General features: G+C 44.1%; 20 non-coding genes across 20 annotated transcripts; 18 read left to right on the forward strand and 2 right to left on the reverse strand.

Annotated features, from left to right (window-relative positions):
* Nucleotides 1-744: 744 nt before the first annotated feature.
* On the forward strand, nucleotides 745-817 carry TRNAM-CAU (transfer RNA methionine (anticodon CAU)). Its single transcript has one exon. It is a non-coding gene; the product is annotated as a tRNA-Met (tRNA).
* Nucleotides 818-2,300: 1,483 nt separating this feature from the next.
* Nucleotides 2,301-2,373, forward strand: TRNAM-CAU (transfer RNA methionine (anticodon CAU)). Its single transcript has one exon. It is a non-coding gene; the product is annotated as a tRNA-Met (tRNA).
* Nucleotides 2,374-3,856: 1,483 nt separating this feature from the next.
* TRNAM-CAU (transfer RNA methionine (anticodon CAU)) lies at nucleotides 3,857-3,929 on the forward strand. The gene has a single exon. It is a non-coding gene; the product is annotated as a tRNA-Met (tRNA).
* Nucleotides 3,930-5,411: 1,482 nt separating this feature from the next.
* Nucleotides 5,412-5,484, forward strand: TRNAM-CAU (transfer RNA methionine (anticodon CAU)). Its single transcript has one exon. It is a non-coding gene; the product is annotated as a tRNA-Met (tRNA).
* A 1,482-nt stretch (nucleotides 5,485-6,966) lies between these two features.
* On the forward strand, nucleotides 6,967-7,039 carry TRNAM-CAU (transfer RNA methionine (anticodon CAU)). The gene has a single exon. It is a non-coding gene; the product is annotated as a tRNA-Met (tRNA).
* A 1,482-nt stretch (nucleotides 7,040-8,521) lies between these two features.
* Nucleotides 8,522-8,594, forward strand: TRNAM-CAU (transfer RNA methionine (anticodon CAU)). The gene has a single exon. It is a non-coding gene; the product is annotated as a tRNA-Met (tRNA).
* A 1,483-nt stretch (nucleotides 8,595-10,077) lies between these two features.
* TRNAM-CAU (transfer RNA methionine (anticodon CAU)) lies at nucleotides 10,078-10,150 on the forward strand. The gene has a single exon. It is a non-coding gene; the product is annotated as a tRNA-Met (tRNA).
* A 1,482-nt stretch (nucleotides 10,151-11,632) lies between these two features.
* On the forward strand, nucleotides 11,633-11,705 carry TRNAM-CAU (transfer RNA methionine (anticodon CAU)). Its single transcript has one exon. It is a non-coding gene; the product is annotated as a tRNA-Met (tRNA).
* Nucleotides 11,706-13,188: 1,483 nt separating this feature from the next.
* TRNAM-CAU (transfer RNA methionine (anticodon CAU)) lies at nucleotides 13,189-13,261 on the forward strand. The gene has a single exon. It is a non-coding gene; the product is annotated as a tRNA-Met (tRNA).
* Nucleotides 13,262-14,744: 1,483 nt separating this feature from the next.
* On the forward strand, nucleotides 14,745-14,817 carry TRNAM-CAU (transfer RNA methionine (anticodon CAU)). The gene has a single exon. It is a non-coding gene; the product is annotated as a tRNA-Met (tRNA).
* Nucleotides 14,818-16,300: 1,483 nt separating this feature from the next.
* TRNAM-CAU (transfer RNA methionine (anticodon CAU)) lies at nucleotides 16,301-16,373 on the forward strand. The gene has a single exon. It is a non-coding gene; the product is annotated as a tRNA-Met (tRNA).
* Nucleotides 16,374-17,855: 1,482 nt separating this feature from the next.
* TRNAM-CAU (transfer RNA methionine (anticodon CAU)) lies at nucleotides 17,856-17,928 on the forward strand. The gene has a single exon. It is a non-coding gene; the product is annotated as a tRNA-Met (tRNA).
* A 1,483-nt stretch (nucleotides 17,929-19,411) lies between these two features.
* TRNAM-CAU (transfer RNA methionine (anticodon CAU)) lies at nucleotides 19,412-19,484 on the forward strand. The gene has a single exon. It is a non-coding gene; the product is annotated as a tRNA-Met (tRNA).
* A 1,483-nt stretch (nucleotides 19,485-20,967) lies between these two features.
* TRNAM-CAU (transfer RNA methionine (anticodon CAU)) lies at nucleotides 20,968-21,040 on the forward strand. The gene has a single exon. It is a non-coding gene; the product is annotated as a tRNA-Met (tRNA).
* A 1,483-nt stretch (nucleotides 21,041-22,523) lies between these two features.
* TRNAM-CAU (transfer RNA methionine (anticodon CAU)) lies at nucleotides 22,524-22,596 on the forward strand. The gene has a single exon. It is a non-coding gene; the product is annotated as a tRNA-Met (tRNA).
* A 1,483-nt stretch (nucleotides 22,597-24,079) lies between these two features.
* On the forward strand, nucleotides 24,080-24,152 carry TRNAM-CAU (transfer RNA methionine (anticodon CAU)). The gene has a single exon. It is a non-coding gene; the product is annotated as a tRNA-Met (tRNA).
* A 400-nt stretch (nucleotides 24,153-24,552) lies between these two features.
* TRNAY-GUA (transfer RNA tyrosine (anticodon GUA)) lies at nucleotides 24,553-24,638 on the reverse strand. Its single transcript is given in 2 exon segments — nucleotides 24,553-24,588; nucleotides 24,602-24,638. It is a non-coding gene; the product is annotated as a tRNA-Tyr (tRNA).
* Nucleotides 24,639-25,635: 997 nt separating this feature from the next.
* Nucleotides 25,636-25,708, forward strand: TRNAM-CAU (transfer RNA methionine (anticodon CAU)). Its single transcript has one exon. It is a non-coding gene; the product is annotated as a tRNA-Met (tRNA).
* A 400-nt stretch (nucleotides 25,709-26,108) lies between these two features.
* On the reverse strand, nucleotides 26,109-26,194 carry TRNAY-GUA (transfer RNA tyrosine (anticodon GUA)). Its single transcript is given in 2 exon segments — nucleotides 26,109-26,144; nucleotides 26,158-26,194. It is a non-coding gene; the product is annotated as a tRNA-Tyr (tRNA).
* A 997-nt stretch (nucleotides 26,195-27,191) lies between these two features.
* Nucleotides 27,192-27,264, forward strand: TRNAM-CAU (transfer RNA methionine (anticodon CAU)). The gene has a single exon. It is a non-coding gene; the product is annotated as a tRNA-Met (tRNA).
* Nucleotides 27,265-27,557: the final 293 nt, after the last annotated feature.

Genomic DNA, 27,557 nt, shown 5'->3' on the forward strand with positions numbered 1-27,557 from the left:
ACTTTGATACAAAGACCTTGGGCAGCATTGGTGGCAAATGGATGGCTGCGCGGAACCATGAAAGAAATGACAGAAAGTTATGGGAGTCATTACTAAGCACCCAGCATCAAGAACGTGCATTTTGGATGCATTTTCAAAAGGAAAGAGAACGGAAAAATCTGTAGATTGAAGGTGATTGAGATAAACAAAATATTCCGTTTTTCTAAAAGCTACTGTAAAGAGTCTTTGGTTTAGAAGAAGAACCCTTACCAATGATCAAGAGAGATGCGACAGATTTCTATCATCAAAGCATTATGGTTGTCAAGATGAATCATCACTTTGATGTCTTCAACAAGTAGGATTCTTTTGATCTATAATCATCAAAAATGAGATAGCCCCATTTCATGGGATTTTTCAAGGCAAACGTCTGACAGATTAAGCGGGGTCCTCATCCCGGTTGGAGGACATATCTCTTCCTTCATCATGATGCCAGCCTAGCTTTCTGCCCAAAATCCAAGGTAAGCATGGCAAAAGTCTGGAGATGCCGGGGATTGAACCCGGGGCCTCATACATGCAAAGCATGCGCTCTACCACTGAGCTACATCCCCACTTCTGCAAGATTTGACTGTATGATTGGAAACCCTGCATTGAACCGACGGCCACATCACCCCATTCGACTCTGCAGTATACAATGTCAGTCAGGAAAATCCTTCAGCCTTGTACCTGGATGATCTTCATGGTCTTATGTACAGATGCCTATATACAGCCTTCTTAGCGCAGTAGGCAGCGCGTCAGTCTCATAATCTGAAGGTCCTGAGTTCGATCCTCAGAGAGGGCATTTATTTCCTTCTTTTGGAATGCAAAATTCTCCGATTTTCTTGAAATGCGCAAACTATGCCTAGTTCAAAGATTTTTCCAAAGCAAATGTCTGACTATTTAAGTGGGGCTCTCACCCCAACTGCATGACAAACTTCTTCTTTCTGCATGATGGCAGGCTAGCCTTCTGGAAAAAAGCCAAGATAAGGAACAGAGGCTCCTGGAGATGCCGGGGATTGAACCCGGGACCTCATACATGCAAAACATGCGCTCTACCACTGAGCTACATCCCCACTTTTGCACTCGAGCTGTTTGATGGATGCAAGGAATCCCTGAAACCCAGGGACTGCAAAGTCTCGATCATAATCAATGGAAGGTATTGTTTGAATAAAAGTGAAAGATATGGAAATCGAAGCACAAAATCCTTCGAGCCTGATTTGAACCAGCGACCTAAGGATGTCTGACTTTATGCTACAGTCCTCCGCTCTACCAACTGAGCTATCGAAGGAGTGGCTGAAGTATCTTTCAGCGCTGTAATTATCTCTCGCTCAAGAAAGGTTGTGGGGGTGGGGATCAGGAGCAGATCGATGAAAATCATTAACATTACCTGCAGCTCCCTCTCAAAGTCACCAGTTCTTAGAGCACACTGTAAGGTACGTCTTATCACCCCAAAGGAGGATTTCAGACCAAAGTTCATGTTCTGTCTTGGCTTGGGGATAAGCAGGGGTGCTCCAAATTTCAATTTTACAGAAAGGAAAGGAACTTTGATACAAAGACCTTGGGCAGCATTGGTGGCAAATGGATGGCTGCGCGGAACCATGAAAGAAATGACAGAAAGTTATGGGAGTCATTACTAAGCACCCAGCATCAAGAACGTGCATTTTGGATGCATTTTCAAAAGGAAAGAGAACGGAAAAATCTGTAGATTGAAGGTGATTGAGATAAACAAAATATTCCGTTTTTCTAAAAGCTACTGTAAAGAGTCTTTGGTTTAGAAGAAGAACCCTTACCAATGATCAAGAGAGATGCGACAGATTTCTATCATCAAAGCATTATGGTTGTCAAGATGAATCATCACTTTGATGTCTTCAACAAGTAGGATTCTTTTGATCTATAATCATCAAAAATGAGATAGCCCCATTTCATGGGATTTTTCAAGGCAAACGTCTGACAGATTAAGCGGGGTCCTCATCCCTGTTGGAGGACATATCTCTTCCTTCATCATGATGCCAGCCTAGCTTTCTGGCCAAAATCCAAGGTAAGCATGGCAAAAGTCTGGAGATGCCGGGGATTGAACCCGGGGCCTGATACATGCAAAGCATGCGCTCTACCACTGAGCTACATCCCCACTTCTGTAAAATTTGACTGTATGATTGGAAACCCTGCATTGAACCGACGGCCACATCACCCCATTTGACTCTGCAGTATACAATGTCAGTCAGGAAAAAACTTCAGCCTTGTACCTGGATGATCTTCATGGTCTTATGTACAGATGCCTATATACAGCCTTCTTAGCGCAGTAGGCAGCGCGTCAGTCTCATAATCTGAAGGTCCTGAGTTCGATCCTCAGAGAGGGCATTTATTTCCTTCTTTTGGAATGCAAAATTCTCCGATTTTCTTGAAATGCGCAAACTATGCCTAGTTCAAAGATTTTTCCAAAGCAAATGTCTGACTATTTAAGTGGGGCTCTCACCCCAACTGCATGACAAACTTCTTCTTTCTGCATGATGGCAGGCTAGCCTTCTGGAAAAAAGCCAAGATAAGGAACAGAGGCTCCTGGAGATGCCAGGGATTGAACCCGGGACCTCATACATGCGAAGCATGCGCTCTACCACTGAGCTACATCCCCACTTTTGCACTCGAGCTGTTTGATGGATGCAAGGAGTCCCTGAAACCCAGGGACTGCAAAGTCTCGATCATAATCAATGGAAGGTATTGTTTGAATAAAAGTGAAAGATATGGAAATCGAAGCACAAAATCCTTCGAGCCAGATTTGAACCAGCGACCTAAGGATGTCTGACTTTATGCTACAGTCCTCCGCTCTACCAACTGAGCTATCGAAGGAGTGGCTGAAGTATCTTTCAGCGCTGTAATTATCTCTCGCTCAAGAAAGGTTGTGGGGGTGGGGATCAGGAGCAGATCGATGAAAATCATGAACATTACCTGCAGCTCCCTCTCAAAGTCACCAGTTCTTAGAGCACACTGTAAGGTACGTCTTATCACCCCAAAGGAGGATTTCAGACCAAAGTTCATGTTCTGTCTTGGCTTGGGGATAAGCAGGGGTGCTCCAAATTTCAATTTTACAGAAAGGAAAGGAACTTTGATACAAAGACCTTGGGCAGCATTGGTGGCAAATGGATGGCTGCGCGGAACCATGAAAGAAATGACAGAAAGTTATGGGAGTCATTACTAAGCACCCAGCATCAAGAACGTGCATTTTGGATGCATTTTCAAAAGGAAAGAGAACGGAAAAATCTGTAGATTGAAGGTGATTGAGATAAACAAAATATTCCGTTTTTCTAAAAGCTACTGTAAAGAGTCTTTGGTTTAGAAGAAGAACCCTTACCAATGATCAAGAGAGATGCGACAGATTTCTATCATCAAAGCATTATGGTTGTCAAGATGAATCATCACTTTGATGTCTTCAACAAGTAGGATTCTTTTGATCTATAATCATCAAAAATGAGATAGCCCCATTTCATGGGATTTTTCAAGGCAAACGTCTGACAGATTAAGCGGGGTCCTCATCCCGGTTGGAGGACATATCTCTTCCTTCATCATGATGCCAGCCTAGCTTTCTGCCCAAAATCCAAGGTAAGCATGGCAAAAGTCTGGAGATGCCGGGGATTGAACCCGGGGCCTCATACATGCAAAGCATGCGCTCTACCACTGAGCTACATCCCCACTTCTGCAAGATTTGACTGTATGATTGGAAACCCTGCATTGAACCGACGGCCACATCACCCCATTCGACTCTGCAGTATACAATGTCAGTCAGGAAAATCCTTCAGCCTTGTACCTGGATGATCTTCATGGTCTTATGTACAGATGCCTATATACAGCCTTCTTAGCGCAGTAGGCAGCGCGTCAGTCTCATAATCTGAAGGTCCTGAGTTCGATCCTCAGAGAGGGCATTTATTTCCTTCTTTTGGAATGCAAAATTCTCCGATTTTCTTGAAATGCGCAAACTATGCCTAGTTCAAAGATTTTTCCAAAGCAAATGTCTGACTATTTAAGTGGGGCTCTCACCCCAACTGCATGACAAACTTCTTCTTTCTGCATGATGGCAGGCTAGCCTTCTGGAAAAAAGCCAAGATAAGGAACAGAGGCTCCTGGAGATGCCAGGGATTGAACCCGGGACCTCATACATGCGAAGCATGCGCTCTACCACTGAGCTACATCCCCACTTTTGCACTCGAGCTGTTTGATGGATGCAAGGAGTCCCTGAAACCCAGGGACTGCAAAGTCTCGATCATAATCAATGGAAGGTATTGTTTGAATAAAAGTGAAAGATATGGAAATCGAAGCACAAAATCCTTCGAGCCAGATTTGAACCAGCGACCTAAGGATGTCTGACTTTATGCTACAGTCCTCCGCTCTACCAACTGAGCTATCGAAGGAGTGGCTGAAGTATCTTTCAGCGCTGTAATTATCTCTCGCTCAAGAAAGGTTGTGGGGGTGGGGATCAGGAGCAGATCGATGAAAATCATGAACATTACCTGCAGCTCCCTCTCAAAGTCACCAGTTCTTAGAGCACACTGTAAGGTACGTCTTATCACCCCAAAGGAGGATTTCAGACCAAAGTTCATGTTCTGTCTTGGCTTGGGGATAAGCAGGGGTGCTCCAAATTTCAATTTTACAGAAAGGAAAGGAACTTTGATACAAAGACCTTGGGCAGCATTGGTGGCAAATGGATGGCTGCGCGGAACCATGAAAGAAATGACAGAAAGTTATGGGAGTCATTACTAAGCACCCAGCATCAAGAACGTGCATTTTGGATGCATTTTCAAAAGGAAAGAGAACGGAAAAATCTGTAGATTGAAGGTGATTGAGATAAACAAAATATTCCGTTTTTCTAAAAGCTACTGTAAAGAGTCTTTGGTTTAGAAGAAGAACCCTTACCAATGATCAAGAGAGATGCGACAGATTTCTATCATCAAAGCATTATGGTTGTCAAGATGAATCATCACTTTGATGTCTTCAACAAGTAGGATTCTTTTGATCTATAATCATCAAAAATGAGATAGCCCCATTTCATGGGATTTTTCAAGGCAAACGTCTGACAGATTAAGCGGGTCCTCTTCCCGGTTGGAGGACATATCTCTTCCTTCATCATGATGCCAGCCTAGCTTTCTGCCCAAAATCCAAGGTAAGCATGGCAAAAGTCTGGAGATGCCGGGGATTGAACCCGGGGCCTCATACATGCAAAGCATGCGCTCTACCACTGAGCTACATCCCCACTTCTGCAAGATTTGACTGTATGATTGGAAACCCTGCATTGAACCGACGGCCACATCACCCCATTCGACTCTGCAGTATACAATGTCAGTCAGGAAAATCCTTCAGCCTTGTACCTGGATGATCTTCATGGTCTTATGTACAGATGCCTATATACAGCCTTCTTAGCGCAGTAGGCAGCGCGTCAGTCTCATAATCTGAAGGTCCTGAGTTCGATCCTCAGAGAGGGCATTTATTTCCTTCTTTTGGAATGCAAAATTCTCCGATTTTCTTGAAATGCGCAAACTATGCCTAGTTCAAAGATTTTTCCAAAGCAAATGTCTGACTATTTAAGTGGGGCTCTCACCCCAACTGCATGACAAACTTCTTCTTTCTGCATGATGGCAGGCTAGCCTTCTGGAAAAAAGCCAAGATAAGGAACAGAGGCTCCTGGAGATGCCGGGGATTGAACCCGGGACCTCATACATGCGAAGCATGCGCTCTACCACTGAGCTACATCCCCACTTTTGCACTCGAGCTGTTTGATGGATGCAAGGAGTCCCTGAAACCCAGGGACTGCAAAGTCTCGATCATAATCAATGGAAGGTATTGTTTGAATAAAAGTGAAAGATATGGAAATCGAAGCACAAAATCCTTCGAGCCAGATTTGAACCAGCGACCTAAGGATGTCTGACTTTATGCTACAGTCCTCCGCTCTACCAACTGAGCTATCGAAGGAGTGGCTGAAGTATCTTTCAGCGCTGTAATTATCTCTCGCTCAAGAAAGGTTGTGGGGGTGGGGATCAGGAGCAGATCGATGAAAATCATGAACATTACCTGCAGCTCCCTCTCAAAGTCACCAGTTCTTAGAGCACACTGTAAGGTACGTCTTATCACCCCAAAGGAGGATTTCAGACCAAAGTTCATGTTCTGTCTTGGCTTGGGGATAAGCAGGGGTGCTCCAAATTTCAATTTTACAGAAAGGAAAGGAACTTTGATACAAAGACCTTGGGCAGCATTGGTGGCAAATGGATGGCTGCGCGGAACCATGAAAGAAATGACAGAAAGTTATGGGAGTCATTACTAAGCACCCAGCATCAAGAACGTGCATTTTGGATGCATTTTCAAAAGGAAAGAGAACGGAAAAATCTGTAGATTGAAGGTGATTGAGATAAACAAAATATTCCGTTTTTCTAAAAGCTACTGTAAAGAGTCTTTGGTTTAGAAGAAGAACCCTTACCAATGATCAAGAGAGATGCGACAGATTTCTATCATCAAAGCATTATGGTTGTCAAGATGAATCATCACTTTGATGTCTTCAACAAGTAGGATTCTTTTGATCTATAATCATCAAAAATGAGATAGCCCCATTTCATGGGATTTTTCAAGGCAAACGTCTGACAGATTAAGCGGGTCCTCTTCCCGGTTGGAGGACATATCTCTTCCTTCATCATGATGCCAGCCTAGCTTTCTGCCCAAAATCCAAGGTAAGCATGGCAAAAGTCTGGAGATGCCGGGGATTGAACCCGGGGCCTCATACATGCAAAGCATGCGCTCTACCACTGAGCTACATCCCCACTTCTGCAAGATTTGACTGTATGATTGGAAACCCTGCATTGAACCGACGGCCACATCACCCCATTCGACTCTGCAGTATACAATGTCAGTCAGGAAAATCCTTCAGCCTTGTACCTGGATGATCTTCATGGTCTTATGTACAGATGCCTATATACAGCCTTCTTAGCGCAGTAGGCAGCGCGTCAGTCTCATAATCTGAAGGTCCTGAGTTCGATCCTCAGAGAGGGCATTTATTTCCTTCTTTTGGAATGCAAAATTCTCCGATTTTCTTGAAATGCGCAAACTATGCCTAGTTCAAAGATTTTTCCAAAGCAAATGTCTGACTATTTAAGTGGGGCTCTCACCCCAACTGCATGACAAACTTCTTCTTTCTGCATGATGGCAGGCTAGCCTTCTGGAAAAAAGCCAAGATAAGGAACAGAGGCTCCTGGAGATGCCGGGGATTGAACCCGGGACCTCATACATGCGAAGCATGCGCTCTACCACTGAGCTACATCCCCACTTTTGCACTCGAGCTGTTTGATGGATGCAAGGAGTCCCTGAAACCCAGGGACTGCAAAGTCTCGATCATAATCAATGGAAGGTATTGTTTGAATAAAAGTGAAAGATATGGAAATCGAAGCACAAAATCCTTCGAGCCAGATTTGAACCAGCGACCTAAGGATGTCTGACTTTATGCTACAGTCCTCCGCTCTACCAACTGAGCTATCGAAGGAGTGGCTGAAGTATCTTTCAGCGCTGTAATTATCTCTCGCTCAAGAAAGGTTGTGGGGGTGGGGATCAGGAGCAGATCGATGAAAATCATGAACATTACCTGCAGCTCCCTCTCAAAGTCACCAGTTCTTAGAGCACACTGTAAGGTACGTCTTATCACCCCAAAGGAGGATTTCAGACCAAAGTTCATGTTCTGTCTTGGCTTGGGGATAAGCAGGGGTGCTCCAAATTTCAATTTTACAGAAAGGAAAGGAACTTTGATACAAAGACCTTGGGCAGCATTGGTGGCAAATGGATGGCTGCGCGGAACCATGAAAGAAATGACAGAAAGTTATGGGAGTCATTACTAAGCACCCAGCATCAAGAACGTGCATTTTGGATGCATTTTCAAAAGGAAAGAGAACGGAAAAATCTGTAGATTGAAGGTGATTGAGATAAACAAAATATTCCGTTTTTCTAAAAGCTACTGTAAAGAGTCTTTGGTTTAGAAGAAGAACCCTTACCAATGATCAAGAGAGATGCGACAGATTTCTATCATCAAAGCATTATGGTTGTCAAGATGAATCATCACTTTGATGTCTTCAACAAGTAGGATTCTTTTGATCTATAATCATCAAAAATGAGATAGCCCCATTTCATGGGATTTTTCAAGGCAAACGTCTGACAGATTAAGCGGGTCCTCTTCCCGGTTGGAGGACATATCTCTTCCTTCATCATGATGCCAGCCTAGCTTTCTGCCCAAAATCCAAGGTAAGCATGGCAAAAGTCTGGAGATGCCGGGGATTGAACCCGGGGCCTCATACATGCAAAGCATGCGCTCTACCACTGAGCTACATCCCCACTTCTGCAAGATTTGACTGTATGATTGGAAACCCTGCATTGAACCGACGGCCACATCACCCCATTCGACTCTGCAGTATACAATGTCAGTCAGGAAAATCCTTCAGCCTTGTACCTGGATGATCTTCATGGTCTTATGTACAGATGCCTATATACAGCCTTCTTAGCGCAGTAGGCAGCGCGTCAGTCTCATAATCTGAAGGTCCTGAGTTCGATCCTCAGAGAGGGCATTTATTTCCTTCTTTTGGAATGCAAAATTCTCCGATTTTCTTGAAATGCGCAAACTATGCCTAGTTCAAAGATTTTTCCAAAGCAAATGTCTGACTATTTAAGTGGGGCTCTCACCCCAACTGCATGACAAACTTCTTCTTTCTGCATGATGGCAGGCTAGCCTTCTGGAAAAAAGCCAAGATAAGGAACAGAGGCTCCTGGAGATGCCAGGGATTGAACCCGGGACCTCATACATGCGAAGCATGCGCTCTACCACTGAGCTACATCCCCACTTTTGCACTCGAGCTGTTTGATGGATGCAAGGAGTCCCTGAAACCCAGGGACTGCAAAGTCTCGATCATAATCAATGGAAGGTATTGTTTGAATAAAAGTGAAAGATATGGAAATCGAAGCACAAAATCCTTCGAGCCAGATTTGAACCAGCGACCTAAGGATGTCTGACTTTATGCTACAGTCCTCCGCTCTACCAACTGAGCTATCGAAGGAGTGGCTGAAGTATCTTTCAGCGCTGTAATTATCTCTCGCTCAAGAAAGGTTGTGGGGGTGGGGATCAGGAGCAGATCGATGAAAATCATGAACATTACCTGCAGCTCCCTCTCAAAGTCACCAGTTCTTAGAGCACACTGTAAGGTACGTCTTATCACCCCAAAGGAGGATTTCAGACCAAAGTTCATGTTCTGTCTTGGCTTGGGGATAAGCAGGGGTGCTCCAAATTTCAATTTTACAGAAAGGAAAGGAACTTTGATACAAAGACCTTGGGCAGCATTGGTGGCAAATGGATGGCTGCGCGGAACCATGAAAGAAATGACAGAAAGTTATGGGAGTCATTACTAAGCACCCAGCATCAAGAACGTGCATTTTGGATGCATTTTCAAAAGGAAAGAGAACGGAAAAATCTGTAGATTGAAGGTGATTGAGATAAACAAAATATTCCGTTTTTCTAAAAGCTACTGTAAAGAGTCTTTGGTTTAGAAGAAGAACCCTTACCAATGATCAAGAGAGATGCGACAGATTTCTATCATCAAAGCATTATGGTTGTCAAGATGAATCATCACTTTGATGTCTTCAACAAGTAGGATTCTTTTGATCTATAATCATCAAAAATGAGATAGCCCCATTTCATGGGATTTTTCAAGGCAAACGTCTGACAGATTAAGCGGGGTCCTCATCCCGGTTGGAGGACATATCTCTTCCTTCATCATGATGCCAGCCTAGCTTTCTGCCCAAAATCCAAGGTAAGCATGGCAAAAGTCTGGAGATGCCGGGGATTGAACCCGGGGCCTCATACATGCAAAGCATGCGCTCTACCACTGAGCTACATCCCCACTTCTGCAAGATTTGACTGTATGATTGGAAACCCTGCATTGAACCGACGGCCACATCACCCCATTCGACTCTGCAGTATACAATGTCAGTCAGGAAAATCCTTCAGCCTTGTACCTGGATGATCTTCATGGTCTTATGTACAGATGCCTATATACAGCCTTCTTAGCGCAGTAGGCAGCGCGTCAGTCTCATAATCTGAAGGTCCTGAGTTCGATCCTCAGAGAGGGCATTTATTTCCTTCTTTTGGAATGCAAAATTCTCCGATTTTCTTGAAATGCGCAAACTATGCCTAGTTCAAAGATTTTTCCAAAGCAAATGTCTGACTATTTAAGTGGGGCTCTCACCCCAACTGCATGACAAACTTCTTCTTTCTGCATGATGGCAGGCTAGCCTTCTGGAAAAAAGCCAAGATAAGGAACAGAGGCTCCTGGAGATGCCAGGGATTGAACCCGGGACCTCATACATGCGAAGCATGCGCTCTACCACTGAGCTACATCCCCACTTTTGCACTCGAGCTGTTTGATGGATGCAAGGAGTCCCTGAAACCCAGGGACTGCAAAGTCTCGATCATAATCAATGGAAGGTATTGTTTGAATAAAAGTGAAAGATATGGAAATCGAAGCACAAAATCCTTCGAGCCAGATTTGAACCAGCGACCTAAGGATGTCTGACTTTATGCTACAGTCCTCCGCTCTACCAACTGAGCTATCGAAGGAGTGGCTGAAGTATCTTTCAGCGCTGTAATTATCTCTCGCTCAAGAAAGGTTGTGGGGGTGGGGATCAGGAGCAGATCGATGAAAATCATGAACATTACCTGCAGCTCCCTCTCAAAGTCACCAGTTCTTAGAGCACACTGTAAGGTACGTCTTATCACCCCAAAGGAGGATTTCAGACCAAAGTTCATGTTCTGTCTTGGCTTGGGGATAAGCAGGGGTGCTCCAAATTTCAATTTTACAGAAAGGAAAGGAACTTTGATACAAAGACCTTGGGCAGCATTGGTGGCAAATGGATGGCTGCGCGGAACCATGAAAGAAATGACAGAAAGTTATGGGAGTCATTACTAAGCACCCAGCATCAAGAACGTGCATTTTGGATGCATTTTCAAAAGGAAAGAGAACGGAAAAATCTGTAGATTGAAGGTGATTGAGATAAACAAAATATTCCGTTTTTCTAAAAGCTACTGTAAAGAGTCTTTGGTTTAGAAGAAGAACCCTTACCAATGATCAAGAGAGATGCGACAGATTTCTATCATCAAAGCATTATGGTTGTCAAGATGAATCATCACTTTGATGTCTTCAACAAGTAGGATTCTTTTGATCTATAATCATCAAAAATGAGATAGCCCCATTTCATGGGATTTTTCAAGGCAAACGTCTGACAGATTAAGCGGGTCCTCTTCCCGGTTGGAGGACATATCTCTTCCTTCATCATGATGCCAGCCTAGCTTTCTGCCCAAAATCCAAGGTAAGCATGGCAAAAGTCTGGAGATGCCGGGGATTGAACCCGGGGCCTCATACATGCAAAGCATGCGCTCTACCACTGAGCTACATCCCCACTTCTGCAAGATTTGACTGTATGATTGGAAACCCTGCATTGAACCGACGGCCACATCACCCCATTCGACTCTGCAGTATACAATGTCAGTCAGGAAAATCCTTCAGCCTTGTACCTGGATGATCTTCATGGTCTTATGTACAGATGCCTATATACAGCCTTCTTAGCGCAGTAGGCAGCGCGTCAGTCTCATAATCTGAAGGTCCTGAGTTCGATCCTCAGAGAGGGCATTTATTTCCTTCTTTTGGAATGCAAAATTCTCCGATTTTCTTGAAATGCGCAAACTATGCCTAGTTCAAAGATTTTTCCAAAGCAAATGTCTGACTATTTAAGTGGGGCTCTCACCCCAACTGCATGACAAACTTCTTCTTTCTGCATGATGGCAGGCTAGCCTTCTGGAAAAAAGCCAAGATAAGGAACAGAGGCTCCTGGAGATGCCGGGGATTGAACCCGGGACCTCATACATGCGAAGCATGCGCTCTACCACTGAGCTACATCCCCACTTTTGCACTCGAGCTGTTTGATGGATGCAAGGAGTGCCTGAAACCCAGGGACTGCAAAGTCTCGATCATAATCAATGGAAGGTATTGTTTGAATAAAAGTGAAAGATATGGAAATCGAAGCACAAAATCCTTCGAGCCAGATTTGAACCAGCGACCTAAGGATGTCTGACTTTATGCTACAGTCCTCCGCTCTACCAACTGAGCTATCGAAGGAGTGGCTGAAGTATCTTTCAGCGCTGTAATTATCTCTCGCTCAAGAAAGGTTGTGGGGGTGGGGATCAGGAGCAGATCGATGAAAATCATGAACATTACCTGCAGCTCCCTCTCAAAGTCACCAGTTCTTAGAGCACACTGTAAGGTACGTCTTATCACCCCAAAGGAGGATTTCAGACCAAAGTTCATGTTCTGTCTTGGCTTGGGGATAAGCAGGGGTGCTCCAAATTTCAATTTTACAGAAAGGAAAGGAACTTTGATACAAAGACCTTGGGCAGCATTGGTGGCAAATGGATGGCTGCGCGGAACCATGAAAGAAATGACAGAAAGTTATGGGAGTCATTACTAAGCACCCAGCATCAAGAACGTGCATTTTGGATGCATTTTCAAAAGGAAAGAGAACGGAAAAATCTGTAGATTGAAGGTGATTGAGATAAACAAAATATTCCGTTTTTCTAAAAGCTACTGTAAAGAGTCTTTGGTTTAGAAGAAGAACCCTTACCAATGATCAAGAGAGATGCGACAGATTTCTATCATCAAAGCATTATGGTTGTCAAGATGAATCATCACTTTGATGTCTTCAACAAGTAGGATTCTTTTGATCTATAATCATCAAAAATGAGATAGCCCCATTTCATGGGATTTTTCAAGGCAAACGTCTGACAGATTAAGCGGGGTCCTCATCCCGGTTGGAGGACATATCTCTTCCTTCATCATGATGCCAGCCTAGCTTTCTGCCCAAAATCCAAGGTAAGCATGGCAAAAGTCTGGAGATGCCGGGGATTGAACCCGGGGCCTCATACATGCAAAGCATGCGCTCTACCACTGAGCTACATCCCCACTTCTGCAAGATTTGACTGTATGATTGGAAACCCTGCATTGAACCGACGGCCACATCACCCCATTCGACTCTGCAGTATACAATGTCAGTCAGGAAAATCCTTCAGCCTTGTACCTGGATGATCTTCATGGTCTTATGTACAGATGCCTATATACAGCCTTCTTAGCGCAGTAGGCAGCGCGTCAGTCTCATAATCTGAAGGTCCTGAGTTCGATCCTCAGAGAGGGCATTTATTTCCTTCTTTTGGAATGCAAAATTCTCCGATTTTCTTGAAATGCGCAAACTATGCCTAGTTCAAAGATTTTTCCAAAGCAAATGTCTGACTATTTAAGTGGGGCTCTCACCCCAACTGCATGACAAACTTCTTCTTTCTGCATGATGGCAGGCTAGCCTTCTGGAAAAAAGCCAAGATAAGGAACAGAGGCTCCTGGAGATGCCGGGGATTGAACCCGGGACCTCATACATGCAAAACATGCGCTCTACCACTGAGCTACATCCCCACTTTTGCACTCGAGCTGTTTGATGGATGCAAGGAATCCCTGAAACCCAGGGACTGCAAAGTCTCGATCATAATCAATGGAAGGTATTGTTTGAATAAAAGTGAAAGATATGGAAATCGAAGCACAAAATCCTTCGAGCCTGATTTGAACCAGCGACCTAAGGATGTCTGACTTTATGCTACAGTCCTCCGCTCTACCAACTGAGCTATCGAAGGAGTGGCTGAAGTATCTTTCAGCGCTGTAATTATCTCTCGCTCAAGAAAGGTTGTGGGGGTGGGGATCAGGAGCAGATCGATGAAAATCATTAACATTACCTGCAGCTCCCTCTCAAAGTCACCAGTTCTTAGAGCACACTGTAAGGTACGTCTTATCACCCCAAAGGAGGATTTCAGACCAAAGTTCATGTTCTGTCTTGGCTTGGGGATAAGCAGGGGTGCTCCAAATTTCAATTTTACAGAAAGGAAAGGAACTTTGATACAAAGACCTTGGGCAGCATTGGTGGCAAATGGATGGCTGCGCGGAACCATGAAAGAAATGACAGAAAGTTATGGGAGTCATTACTAAGCACCCAGCATCAAGAACGTGCATTTTGGATGCATTTTCAAAAGGAAAGAGAACGGAAAAATCTGTAGATTGAAGGTGATTGAGATAAACAAAATATTCCGTTTTTCTAAAAGCTACTGTAAAGAGTCTTTGGTTTAGAAGAAGAACCCTTACCAATGATCAAGAGAGATGCGACAGATTTCTATCATCAAAGCATTATGGTTGTCAAGATGAATCATCACTTTGATGTCTTCAACAAGTAGGATTCTTTTGATCTATAATCATCAAAAATGAGATAGCCCCATTTCATGGGATTTTTCAAGGCAAACGTCTGACAGATTAAGCGGGGTCCTCATCCCTGTTGGAGGACATATCTCTTCCTTCATCATGATGCCAGCCTAGCTTTCTGGCCAAAATCCAAGGTAAGCATGGCAAAAGTCTGGAGATGCCGGGGATTGAACCCGGGGCCTGATACATGCAAAGCATGCGCTCTACCACTGAGCTACATCCCCACTTCTGTAAAATTTGACTGTATGATTGGAAACCCTGCATTGAACCGACGGCCACATCACCCCATTTGACTCTGCAGTATACAATGTCAGTCAGGAAAATCCTTCAGCCTTGTACCTGGATGATCTTCATGGTCTTATGTACAGATGCCTATATACAGCCTTCTTAGCGCAGTAGGCAGCGCGTCAGTCTCATAATCTGAAGGTCCTGAGTTCGATCCTCAGAGAGGGCATTTATTTCCTTCTTTTGGAATGCAAAATTCTCCGATTTTCTTGAAATGCGCAAACTATGCCTAGTTCAAAGATTTTTCCAAAGCAAATGTCTGACTATTTAAGTGGGGCTCTCACCCCAACTGCATGACAAACTTCTTCTTTCTGCATGATGGCAGGCTAGCCTTCTGGAAAAAAGCCAAGATAAGGAACAGAGGCTCCTGGAGATGCCAGGGATTGAACCCGGGACCTCATACATGCGAAGCATGCGCTCTACCACTGAGCTACATCCCCACTTTTGCACTCGAGCTGTTTGATGGATGCAAGGAGTCCCTGAAACCCAGGGACTGCAAAGTCTCGATCATAATCAATGGAAGGTATTGTTTGAATAAAAGTGAAAGATATGGAAATCGAAGCACAAAATCCTTCGAGCCAGATTTGAACCAGCGACCTAAGGATGTCTGACTTTATGCTACAGTCCTCCGCTCTACCAACTGAGCTATCGAAGGAGTGGCTGAAGTATCTTTCAGCGCTGTAATTATCTCTCGCTCAAGAAAGGTTGTGGGGGTGGGGATCAGGAGCAGATCGATGAAAATCATTAACATTACCTGCAGCTCCCTCTCAAAGTCACCAGTTCTTAGAGCACACTGTAAGGTACGTCTTATCACCCCAAAGGAGGATTTCAGACCAAAGTTCATGTTCTGTCTTGGCTTGGGGATAAGCAGGGGTGCTCCAAATTTCAATTTTACAGAAAGGAAAGGAACTTTGATACAAAGACCTTGGGCAGCATTGGTGGCAAATGGATGGCTGCGCGGAACCATGAAAGAAATGACAGAAAGTTATGGGAGTCATTACTAAGCACCCAGCATCAAGAACGTGCATTTTGGATGCATTTTCAAAAGGAAAGAGAACGGAAAAATCTGTAGATTGAAGGTGATTGAGATAAACAAAATATTCCGTTTTTCTAAAAGCTACTGTAAAGAGTCTTTGGTTTAGAAGAAGAACCCTTACCAATGATCAAGAGAGATGCAACAGATTTCTATCATCAAAGCATTATGGTTGTCAAGATGAATCATCACTTTGATGTCTTCAACAAGTAGGATTCTTTTGATCTATAATCATCAAAAATGAGATAGCCCCATTTCATGGGATTTTTCAAGGCAAACGTCTGACAGATTAAGCGGGGTCCTCATCCCTGTTGGAGGACATATCTCTTCCTTCATCATGATGCCAGCCTAGCTTTCTGCCCAAAATCCAAGGTAAGCATGGCAAAAGTCTGGAGATGCCGGGGATTGAACCCAGGGCCTGATACATGCAAAGCATGCGCTCTACCACTGAGCTACATCCCCACTTCTGTAAAATTTGACTGTATGATTGGAAACCCTGCATTGAACCGACGGCCACATCACCCCATTTGACTCTGCAGTATACAATGTCAGTCAGGAAAAAACTTCAGCCTTGTACCTGGATGATCTTCATGGTCTTATGTACAGATGCCTATATACAGCCTTCTTAGCGCAGTAGGCAGCGCGTCAGTCTCATAATCTGAAGGTCCTGAGTTCGATCCTCAGAGAGGGCATTTATTTCCTTCTTTTGGAATGCAAAATTCTCCGATTTTCTTGAAATGCGCAAACTATGCCTAGTTCAAAGATTTTTCCAAAGCAAATGTCTGACTATTTAAGTGGGGCTCTCACCCCAACTGCATGACAAACTTCTTCTTTCTGCATGATGGCAGGCTAGCCTTCTGGAAAAAAGCCAAGATAAGGAACAGAGGCTCCTGGAGATGCCAGGGATTGAACCCGGGACCTCATACATGCGAAGCATGCGCTCTACCACTGAGCTACATCCCCACTTTTGCACTCGAGCTGTTTGATGGATGCAAGGAGTCCCTGAAACCCAGGGACTGCAAAGTCTCGATCATAATCAATGGAAGGTATAGTTTGAATAAAAGTGAAAGATATGGAAATCGAAGCACAAAATCCTTCGAGCCAGATTTGAACCAGCGACCTAAGGATGTCTGACTTTATGCTACAGTCCTCCGCTCTACCAACTGAGCTATCGAAGGAGTGGCTGAAGTATCTTTCAGCGCTGTAATTATCTCTCGCTCAAGAAAGGTTGTGGGGGTGGGGATCAGGAGCAGATCGATGAAAATCATTAACATTACCTGCAGCTCCCTCTCAAAGTCACCAGTTCTTAGAGCACACTGTAAGGTACGTCTTATCACCCCAAAGGAGGATTTCAGACCAAAGTTCATGTTCTGTCTTGGCTTGGGGATAAGCAGGGGTGATCCAAATTTCAATTTTACAGAAAGGAAAGGAACTTTGATACAAAGACCTTGGGCAGCATTGGTGGCAAATGGATGGCTGCGCGGAACCATGAAAGAAATGACAGAAAGTTATGGGAGTCATTACTAAGCACCCAGCATCAAGAACGTGCATTTTGGATGCATTTTCAAAAGGAAAGAGAACGGAAAAATCTGTAGATTGAAGGTGATTGAGATAAACAAAATATTCCGTTTTTCTAAAAGCTACTGTAAAGAGTCTTTGGTTTAGAAGAAGAACCCTTACCAATGATCAAGAGAGATGCGACAGATTTCTATCATCAAAGCATTATGGTTGTCAAGATGAATCATCACTTTGATGTCTTCAACAAGTAGGATTCTTTTGATCTATAATCATCAAAAATGAGATAGCCCCATTTCATGGGATTTTTCAAGGCAAACGTCTGACAGATTAAGCGGGTCCTCTTCCCGGTTGGAGGACATATCTCTTCCTTCATCATGATGCCAGCCTAGCTTTCTGCCCAAAATCCAAGGTAAGCATGGCAAAAGTCTGGAGATGCCGGGGATTGAACCCGGGGCCTCATACATGCAAAGCATGCGCTCTACCACTGAGCTACATCCCCACTTCTGCAAGATTTGACTGTATGATTGGAAACCCTGCATTGAACCGACGGCCACATCACCCCATTCGACTCTGCAGTATACAATGTCAGTCAGGAAAATCCTTCAGCCTTGTACCTGGATGATCTTCATGGTCTTATGTACAGATGCCTATATACAGCCTTCTTAGCGCAGTAGGCAGCGCGTCAGTCTCATAATCTGAAGGTCCTGAGTTCGATCCTCAGAGAGGGCATTTATTTCCTTCTTTTGGAATGCAAAATTCTCCGATTTTCTTGAAATGCGCAAACTATGCCTAGTTCAAAGATTTTTCCAAAGCAAATGTCTGACTATTTAAGTGGGGCTCTCACCCCAACTGCATGACAAACTTCTTCTTTCTGCATGATGGCAGGCTAGCCTTCTGGAAAAAAGCCAAGATAAGGAACAGAGGCTCCTGGAGATGCCGGGGATTGAACCCGGGACCTCATACATGCGAAGCATGCGCTCTACCACTGAGCTACATCCCCACTTTTGCACTCGAGCTGTTTGATGGATGCAAGGAGTGCCTGAAACCCAGGGACTGCAAAGTCTCGATCATAATCAATGGAAGGTATTGTTTGAATAAAAGTGAAAGATATGGAAATCGAAGCACAAAATCCTTCGAGCCAGATTTGAACCAGCGACCTAAGGATGTCTGACTTTATGCTACAGTCCTCCGCTCTACCAACTGAGCTATCGAAGGAGTGGCTGAAGTATCTTTCAGCGCTGTAATTATCTCTCGCTCAAGAAAGGTTGTGGGGGTGGGGATCAGGAGCAGATCGATGAAAATCATGAACATTACCTGCAGCTCCCTCTCAAAGTCACCAGTTCTTAGAGCACACTGTAAGGTACGTCTTATCACCCCAAAGGAGGATTTCAGACCAAAGTTCATGTTCTGTCTTGGCTTGGGGATAAGCAGGGGTGCTCCAAATTTCAATTTTACAGAAAGGAAAGGAACTTTGATACAAAGACCTTGGGCAGCATTGGTGGCAAATGGATGGCTGCGCGGAACCATGAAAGAAATGACAGAAAGTTATGGGAGTCATTACTAAGCACCCAGCATCAAGAACGTGCATTTTGGATGCATTTTCAAAAGGAAAGAGAACGGAAAAATCTGTAGATTGAAGGTGATTGAGATAAACAAAATATTCCGTTTTTCTAAAAGCTACTGTAAAGAGTCTTTGGTTTAGAAGAAGAACCCTTACCAATGATCAAGAGAGATGCGACAGATTTCTATCATCAAAGCATTATGGTTGTCAAGATGAATCATCACTTTGATGTCTTCAACAAGTAGGATTCTTTTGATCTATAATCATCAAAAATGAGATAGCCCCATTTCATGGGATTTTTCAAGGCAAACGTCTGACAGATTAAGCGGGGTCCTCATCCCGGTTGGAGGACATATCTCTTCCTTCATCATGATGCCAGCCTAGCTTTCTGCCCAAAATCCAAGGTAAGCATGGCAAAAGTCTGGAGATGCCGGGGATTGAACCCGGGGCCTCATACATGCAAAGCATGCGCTCTACCACTGAGCTACATCCCCACTTCTGCAAGATTTGACTGTATGATTGGAAACCCTGCATTGAACCGACGGCCACATCACCCCATTCGACTCTGCAGTATACAATGTCAGTCAGGAAAATCCTTCAGCCTTGTACCTGGATGATCTTCATGGTCTTATGTACAGATGCCTATATACAGCCTTCTTAGCGCAGTAGGCAGCGCGTCAGTCTCATAATCTGAAGGTCCTGAGTTCGATCCTCAGAGAGGGCATTTATTTCCTTCTTTTGGAATGCAAAATTCTCCGATTTTCTTGAAATGCGCAAACTATGCCTAGTTCAAAGATTTTTCCAAAGCAAATGTCTGACTATTTAAGTGGGGCTCTCACCCCAACTGCATGACAAACTTCTTCTTTCTGCATGATGGCAGGCTAGCCTTCTGGAAAAAAGCCAAGATAAGGAACAGAGGCTCCTGGAGATGCCGGGGATTGAACCCGGGACCTCATACATGCAAAACATGCGCTCTACCACTGAGCTACATCCCCACTTTTGCACTCGAGCTGTTTGATGGATGCAAGGAATCCCTGAAACCCAGGGACTGCAAAGTCTCGATCATAATCAATGGAAGGTATTGTTTGAATAAAAGTGAAAGATATGGAAATCGAAGCACAAAATCCTTCGAGCCTGATTTGAACCAGCGACCTAAGGATGTCTGACTTTATGCTACAGTCCTCCGCTCTACCAACTGAGCTATCGAAGGAGTGGCTGAAGTATCTTTCAGCGCTGTAATTATCTCTCGCTCAAGAAAGGTTGTGGGGGTGGGGATCAGGAGCAGATCGATGAAAATCATTAACATTACCTGCAGCTCCCTCTCAAAGTCACCAGTTCTTAGAGCACACTGTAAGGTACGTCTTATCACCCCAAAGGAGGATTTCAGACCAAAGTTCATGTTCTGTCTTGGCTTGGGGATAAGCAGGGGTGCTCCAAATTTCAATTTTACAGAAAGGAAAGGAACTTTGATACAAAGACCTTGGGCAGCATTGGTGGCAAATGGATGGCTGCGCGGAACCATGAAAGAAATGACAGAAAGTTATGGGAGTCATTACTAAGCACCCAGCATCAAGAACGTGCATTTTGGATGCATTTTCAAAAGGAAAGAGAACGGAAAAATCTGTAGATTGAAGGTGATTGAGATAAACAAAATATTCCGTTTTTCTAAAAGCTACTGTAAAGAGTCTTTGGTTTAGAAGAAGAACCCTTACCAATGATCAAGAGAGATGCGACAGATTTCTATCATCAAAGCATTATGGTTGTCAAGATGAATCATCACTTTGATGTCTTCAACAAGTAGGATTCTTTTGATCTATAATCATCAAAAATGAGATAGCCCCATTTCATGGGATTTTTCAAGGCAAACGTCTGACAGATTAAGCGGGGTCCTCATCCCTGTTGGAGGACATATCTCTTCCTTCATCATGATGCCAGCCTAGCTTTCTGGCCAAAATCCAAGGTAAGCATGGCAAAAGTCTGGAGATGCCGGGGATTGAACCCGGGGCCTGATACATGCAAAGCATGCGCTCTACCACTGAGCTACATCCCCACTTCTGTAAAATTTGACTGTATGATTGGAAACCCTGCATTGAACCGACGGCCACATCACCCCATTTGACTCTGCAGTATACAATGTCAGTCAGGAAAATCCTTCAGCCTTGTACCTGGATGATCTTCATGGTCTTATGTACAGATGCCTATATACAGCCTTCTTAGCGCAGTAGGCAGCGCGTCAGTCTCATAATCTGAAGGTCCTGAGTTCGATCCTCAGAGAGGGCATTTATTTCCTTCTTTTGGAATGCAAAATTCTCCGATTTTCTTGAAATGCGCAAACTATGCCTAGTTCAAAGATTTTTCCAAAGCAAATGTCTGACTATTTAAGTGGGGCTCTCACCCCAACTGCATGACAAACTTCTTCTTTCTGCATGATGGCAGGCTAGCCTTCTGGAAAAAAGCCAAGATAAGGAACAGAGGCTCCTGGAGATGCCAGGGATTGAACCCGGGACCTCATACATGCGAAGCATGCGCTCTACCACTGAGCTACATCCCCACTTTTGCACTCGAGCTGTTTGATGGATGCAAGGAGTCCCTGAAACCCAGGGACTGCAAAGTCTCGATCATAATCAATGGAAGGTATTGTTTGAATAAAAGTGAAAGATATGGAAATCGAAGCACAAAATCCTTCGAGCCAGATTTGAACCAGCGACCTAAGGATGTCTGACTTTATGCTACAGTCCTCCGCTCTACCAACTGAGCTATCGAAGGAGTGGCTGAAGTATCTTTCAGCGCTGTAATTATCTCTCGCTCAAGAAAGGTTGTGGGGGTGGGGATCAGGAGCAGATCGATGAAAATCATTAACATTACCTGCAGCTCCCTCTCAAAGTCACCAGTTCTTAGAGCACACTGTAAGGTACGTCTTATCACCCCAAAGGAGGATTTCAGACCAAAGTTCATGTTCTGTCTTGGCTTGGGGATAAGCAGGGGTGCTCCAAATTTCAATTTTACAGAAAGGAAAGGAACTTTGATACAAAGACCTTGGGCAGCATTGGTGGCAAATGGATGGCTGCGCGGAACCATGAAAGAAATGACAGAAAGTTATGGGAGTCATTACTAAGCACCCAGCATCAAGAACGTGCATTTTGGATGCATTTTCAAAAGGAAAGAGAACGGAAAAATCTGTAGATTGAAGGTGATTGAGATAAACAAAATATTCCGTTTTTCTAAAAGCTACTGTAAAGAGTCTTTGGTTTAGAAGAAGAACCCTTACCAATGATCAAGAGAGATGCAACAGATTTCTATCATCAAAGCATTATGGTTGTCAAGATGAATCATCACTTTGATGTCTTCAACAAGTAGGATTCTTTTGATCTATAATCATCAAAAATGAGATAGCCCCATTTCATGGGATTTTTCAAGGCAAACGTCTGACAGATTAAGCGGGGTCCTCATCCCTGTTGGAGGACATATCTCTTCCTTCATCATGATGCCAGCCTAGCTTTCTGCCCAAAATCCAAGGTAAGCATGGCAAAAGTCTGGAGATGCCGGGGATTGAACCCAGGGCCTGATACATGCAAAGCATGCGCTCTACCACTGAGCTACATCCCCACTTCTGTAAAATTTGACTGTATGATTGGAAACCCTGCATTGAACCGACGGCCACATCACCCCATTTGACTCTGCAGTATACAATGTCAGTCAGGAAAAAACTTCAGCCTTGTACCTGGATGATCTTCATGGTCTTATGTACAGATGCCTATATACAGCCTTCTTAGCGCAGTAGGCAGCGCGTCAGTCTCATAATCTGAAGGTCCTGAGTTCGATCCTCAGAGAGGGCATTTATTTCCTTCTTTTGGAATGCAAAATTCTCCGATTTTCTTGAAATGCGCAAACTATGCCTAGTTCAAAGATTTTTCCAAAGCAAATGTCTGACTATTTAAGTGGGGCTCTCACCCCAACTGCATGACAAACTTCTTCTTTCTGCATGATGGCAGGCTAGCCTTCTGGAAAAAAGCCAAGATAAGGAACAGAGGCTCCTGGAGATGCCGGGGATTGAACCCGGGACCTCATACATGCGAAACATGCACTCTACCACTGAGCTACATCCCCACTTTTGCACTTGAGCTGTTTGATGGATGCAAGGAATCCCTGAAACCCAGGGACTGCAAAGTCTCGATCATAATCAATGGAAGGTATTGTTTGAATAAAAGTGAAAGATATGGAAATCGAAGCACAAAATCCTTCGAGCCTGATTTGAACCAGCGACCTAAGGATGTCTGACTTTATGCTACAGTCCTCCGCTCTACCAACTGAGCTATCGAAGGAGTGGCTGAAGTATCTTTCAGCGCTGTAATTATCTCTCGCTCAAGAAAGGTTGTGGGGGTGGGGATCAGGATCAGATCGATGAAAATCATTAACATTACCTGCAGCTCCCTCTCAAAGTCACCAGTTCTTAGAGCACACTGTAAGGTACGTCTTATCACCCCAAAGGAGGATTTCAGACCAAAGTTCATGTTCTGTCTTGGCTTGGGGATAAGCAGGGGTGCTCAAAATTTCAATTTTACAGAAAGGAAAGGAACTTTGATACAAAGACCTTGGGCAGCATTGGTGGCAAATGGATGGCTGCGCGGAACCATGAAAGAAATGACAGAAAGTTATGGGAGTCATTACTAAGCACCCAGCATCAAGAACGTGCATTTTGGATGCATTTTCAAAAGGAAAGAGAACGGAAAAATCTGTAGATTGAAGGTGATTGAGATAAACAAAATATTCCGTTTTTCTAAAAGCTACTGTAAAGAGTCTCTGGTTTAGAAGAAGAACCCTTACCAATGATCAAGAGAGATGTGACAGATTTCTATCATCAAAGCATTATGGTTGTCAAGATGAATCATCACTTTGATGTCTTCAACAAGTAGGATTCTTTTGATCTATAATCATCAAAAATGAGATAGCCCCATTTCATGGGATTTTTCAAGGCAAACGTCTGACAGATTAAGCGGGGTCCTCATCCCGGTTGGAGGACATATCTCTTCCTTCATCATGATGCCAGCCTAGCTTTCTGCCCAAAATCCAAGGTAAGCATGGCAAAAGTCTGGAGATGCCGGGGATTGAACCCGGGGCCTCATACATGCAAAGCATGCGCTCTACCACTGAGCTACATCCCCACTTCTGCAAGATTTGACTGTATGATTGGAAACCCTGCATTGAACCGACGGCCACATCACCCCATTCGACTCTGCAGTATACAATGTCAGTCAGGAAAATCCTTCAGCCTTGTACCTGGATGATCTTCATGGTCTTATGTACAGATGCCTATATACAGCCTTCTTAGCGCAGTAGGCAGCGCGTCAGTCTCATAATCTGAAGGTCCTGAGTTCGATCCTCAGAGAGGGCATTTATTTCCTTCTTTTGGAATGCAAAATTCTCCGATTTTCATGAAATGCGCAAACTATGCCTAGTTCAAAGATTTTTCCAAAGCAAATGTCTGCCTATTTAAGTGGGGCTCTCACCCCAACTGCATGACAAACTTCTTCTTTCTGCATGATGGCAGGCTAGCCTTCTGGAAAAAAGCCAAGATAAGGAACAGAGGCTCCTGGAGATGCCGGGGATTGAACCTGGGACCTCATACATGCGAAGCATGCGCTCTACCACTGAGCTACATCCCCACTTTTGCACTCGAGCTGTTTGATGGATGCAAGGAATCCCTGAAACCCAGGGACTGCAAAGTCTCGATCATAATCAATGGAAGGTATTGTTTGAATAAAAGTGAAAGATATGGAAATCGAAGCACAAAATCCTTCGAGCCGGATTTGAACCAGCGACCTAAGGATGTCTGACTTTATGCTACAGTCCTCCGCTCTACCAACTGAGCTATCGAAGGAGGGGCTGAAGTATCTTTCAGCGCTGTAATTATCTCTCGCTCAAGAAAGGTTGTGGGGGTGGGGATCAGGAGCAGATCGATGAAAATCATGAACATTACCTGCAGCTCCCTCTCAAAGTCACCAGTTCTTAGAGCACACTGTAAGGTACGTCTTATCACCCCAAAGGAGGATTTCAGACCAAAGTTCATGTTCTGTCTTGGCTTGGGGATAAGCAGGGGTGCTCCAAATTTCAATTTTACAGAAAGGAAAGGAACTTTGATACAAAGACCTTGGGCAGCATTGGTGGCAAATGGATGGCTGCGCGGAACCATGAAAGAAATGACAGAAAGTTATGGGAGTCATTACTACGCACCCATCATCAAGAACGTGCATTTTGGATGCATTTTGAAAAGGAAAGAGAACGGAAAAATCTGTAGATTGAAGGTGATTGAGATAAACAAAATATTCCATTTTTCTAAAAGCTACTGTAAAGAGTCTCTGGTTTAGAAGAAGAACCCTTACCAATGATCAAGAGAGATGCGACAGATTTCTATCATCAAAGCATTATGGTTGTCAAGATGAATCATCACTTTGATGTCTTCAACAAGTAGGATTCTTTTGATCTATAATCATCAAAAATGAGATAGCCCCATTTCATGGGATTTTTCAAGGCAAACGTCTGACAGATTAAGCGGGGTCCTCATCCCGGTTGGAGGACATATCTCTTCCTTCATCATGATGCCAGCCTAGCTTTCTGCCCAAAATCCAAGGTAAGCATGGCAAAAGTCTGGAGATGCCGGGGATTGAACCCGGGGCCTCATACATGCAAAGCATGCGCTCTACCACTGAGCTACATCCCCACTTCTGCAAGATTTGACTGTATGATTGGAAACCCTGCATTGAACCGACGGCCACATCACCCCATTCGACTCTGCAGTATACAATGTCAGTCAGGAAAATCCTTCAGCCTTGTACCTGGATGATCTTCATGGTCTTATGTACAGATGCCTATATACAGCCTTCTTAGCGCAGTAGGCAGCGCGTCAGTCTCATAATCTGAAGGTCCTGAGTTCGATCCTCAGAGAGGGCATTTATTTCCTTCTTTTGGAATGCAAAATTCTCCGATTTTCATGAAATGCGCAAACTATGCCTAGTTCAAAGATTTTTCCAAAGCAAATGTCTGACTATTTAAGTGGGGCTCTCACCCCAACTGCATGACAAACTTCTTCTTTCTGCATGATGGCAGGCTAGCCTTCTGGAAAAAAGCCAAGATAAGGAACAGAGGCTCCTGGAGATGCCGGGGATTGAACCTGGGACCTCATACATGCGAAGCATGCGCTCTACCACTGAGCTACATCCCCACTTTTGCACTCGAGCTGTTTGATGGATGCAAGGAATCCCTGAAACCCAGGGACTGCAAAGTCTCGATCATAATCAATGGAAGGTATTGTTTGAATAAAAGTGAAAGATATGGAAATCGAAGCACAAAATCCTTCGAGCCGGATTTGAACCAGCGACCTAAGGATGTCTGACTTTATGCTACAGTCCTCCGCTCTACCAACTGAGCTATCGAAGGAGTGGCTGAAGTATCTTTCAGCGCTGTAATTATCTCTCGCTCAAGAAAGGTTGTGGGGGTGGGGATCAGGAGCAGATCGATGAAAATCATTAACATTACCTGCAGCTCCCTCTCAAAGTCACCAGTTCTTAGAGCACACTGTAAGGTACGTCTTATCACCCCAAAGGAGGATTTCAGACCAAAGTTCATGTTCTGTCTTGGCTTGGGGATAAGCAGGGGTGCTCCAAATTTCAATTTTACAGAAAGGAAAGGAACTTTGATACAAAGACCTTGGGCAGCATTGGTGGCAAATGGATGGCTGCGCGGAACCATGAAAGAAATGACAGAAAGTTATGGGAGTCATTACTAAGCACCCAGCATCAAGAACGTGCATTTTGGATGCATTTTCAAAAGGAAAGAGAACGGAAAAATCTGTAGATTGAAGGTGATTGAGATAAACAAAATATTCCGTTTTTCTAAAAGCTACTGTAAAGAGTCTTTGGTTTAGAAGAAGAACCCTTACCAATGATCAAGAGAGATGCGACAGATTTCTATCATCAAAGCATTATGGTTGTCAAGATGAATCATCACTTTGATGTCTTCAACAAGTAGGATTCTTTTGATCTATAATCATCAAAAATGAGATAGCCCCATTTCATGGGATTTTTCAAGGCAAACGTCTGACAGATTAAGCGGGGTCCTCATCCCTGTTGGAGGACATATCTCTTCCTTCATCATGATGCCAGCCTAGCTTTCTGCCCAAAATCCAAGGTAAGCATGGCAAAAGTCTGGAGATGCCGGGGATTGAACCCAGGGCCTGATACATGCAAAGCATGCGCTCTACCACTGAGCTACATCCCCACTTCTGTAAAATTTGACTGTATGATTGGAAACCCTGCATTGAACCGACGGCCACATCACCCCATTTGACTCTGCAGTATACAATGTCAGTCAGGAAAAAACTTCAGCCTTGTACCTGGATGATCTTCATGGTCTTATGTACAGATGCCTATATACAGCCTTCTTAGCGCAGTAGGCAGCGCGTCAGTCTCATAATCTGAAGGTCCTGAGTTCGATCCTCAGAGAGGGCATTTATTTCCTTCTTTTGGAATGCAAAATTCTCCGATTTTCTTGAAATGCGCAAACTATGCCTAGTTCAAAGATTTTTCCAAAGCAAATGTCTGACTATTTAAGTGGGGCTCTCACCCCAACTGCATGACAAACTTCTTCTTTCTGCATGATGGCAGGCTAGCCTTCTGGAAAAAAGCCAAGATAAGGAACAGAGGCTCCTGGAGATGCCAGGGATTGAACCCGGGACCTCATACATGCGAAGCATGCGCTCTACCACTGAGCTACATCCCCACTTTTGCACTCGAGCTGTTTG

The sequence above is a fragment of the Triturus cristatus genome, chromosome 4_1, assembly GCF_964204655.1.
Source record: "Triturus cristatus chromosome 4_1, aTriCri1.1, whole genome shotgun sequence".
Lineage (NCBI taxonomy): Eukaryota > Metazoa > Chordata > Amphibia > Caudata > Salamandridae > Triturus > Triturus cristatus.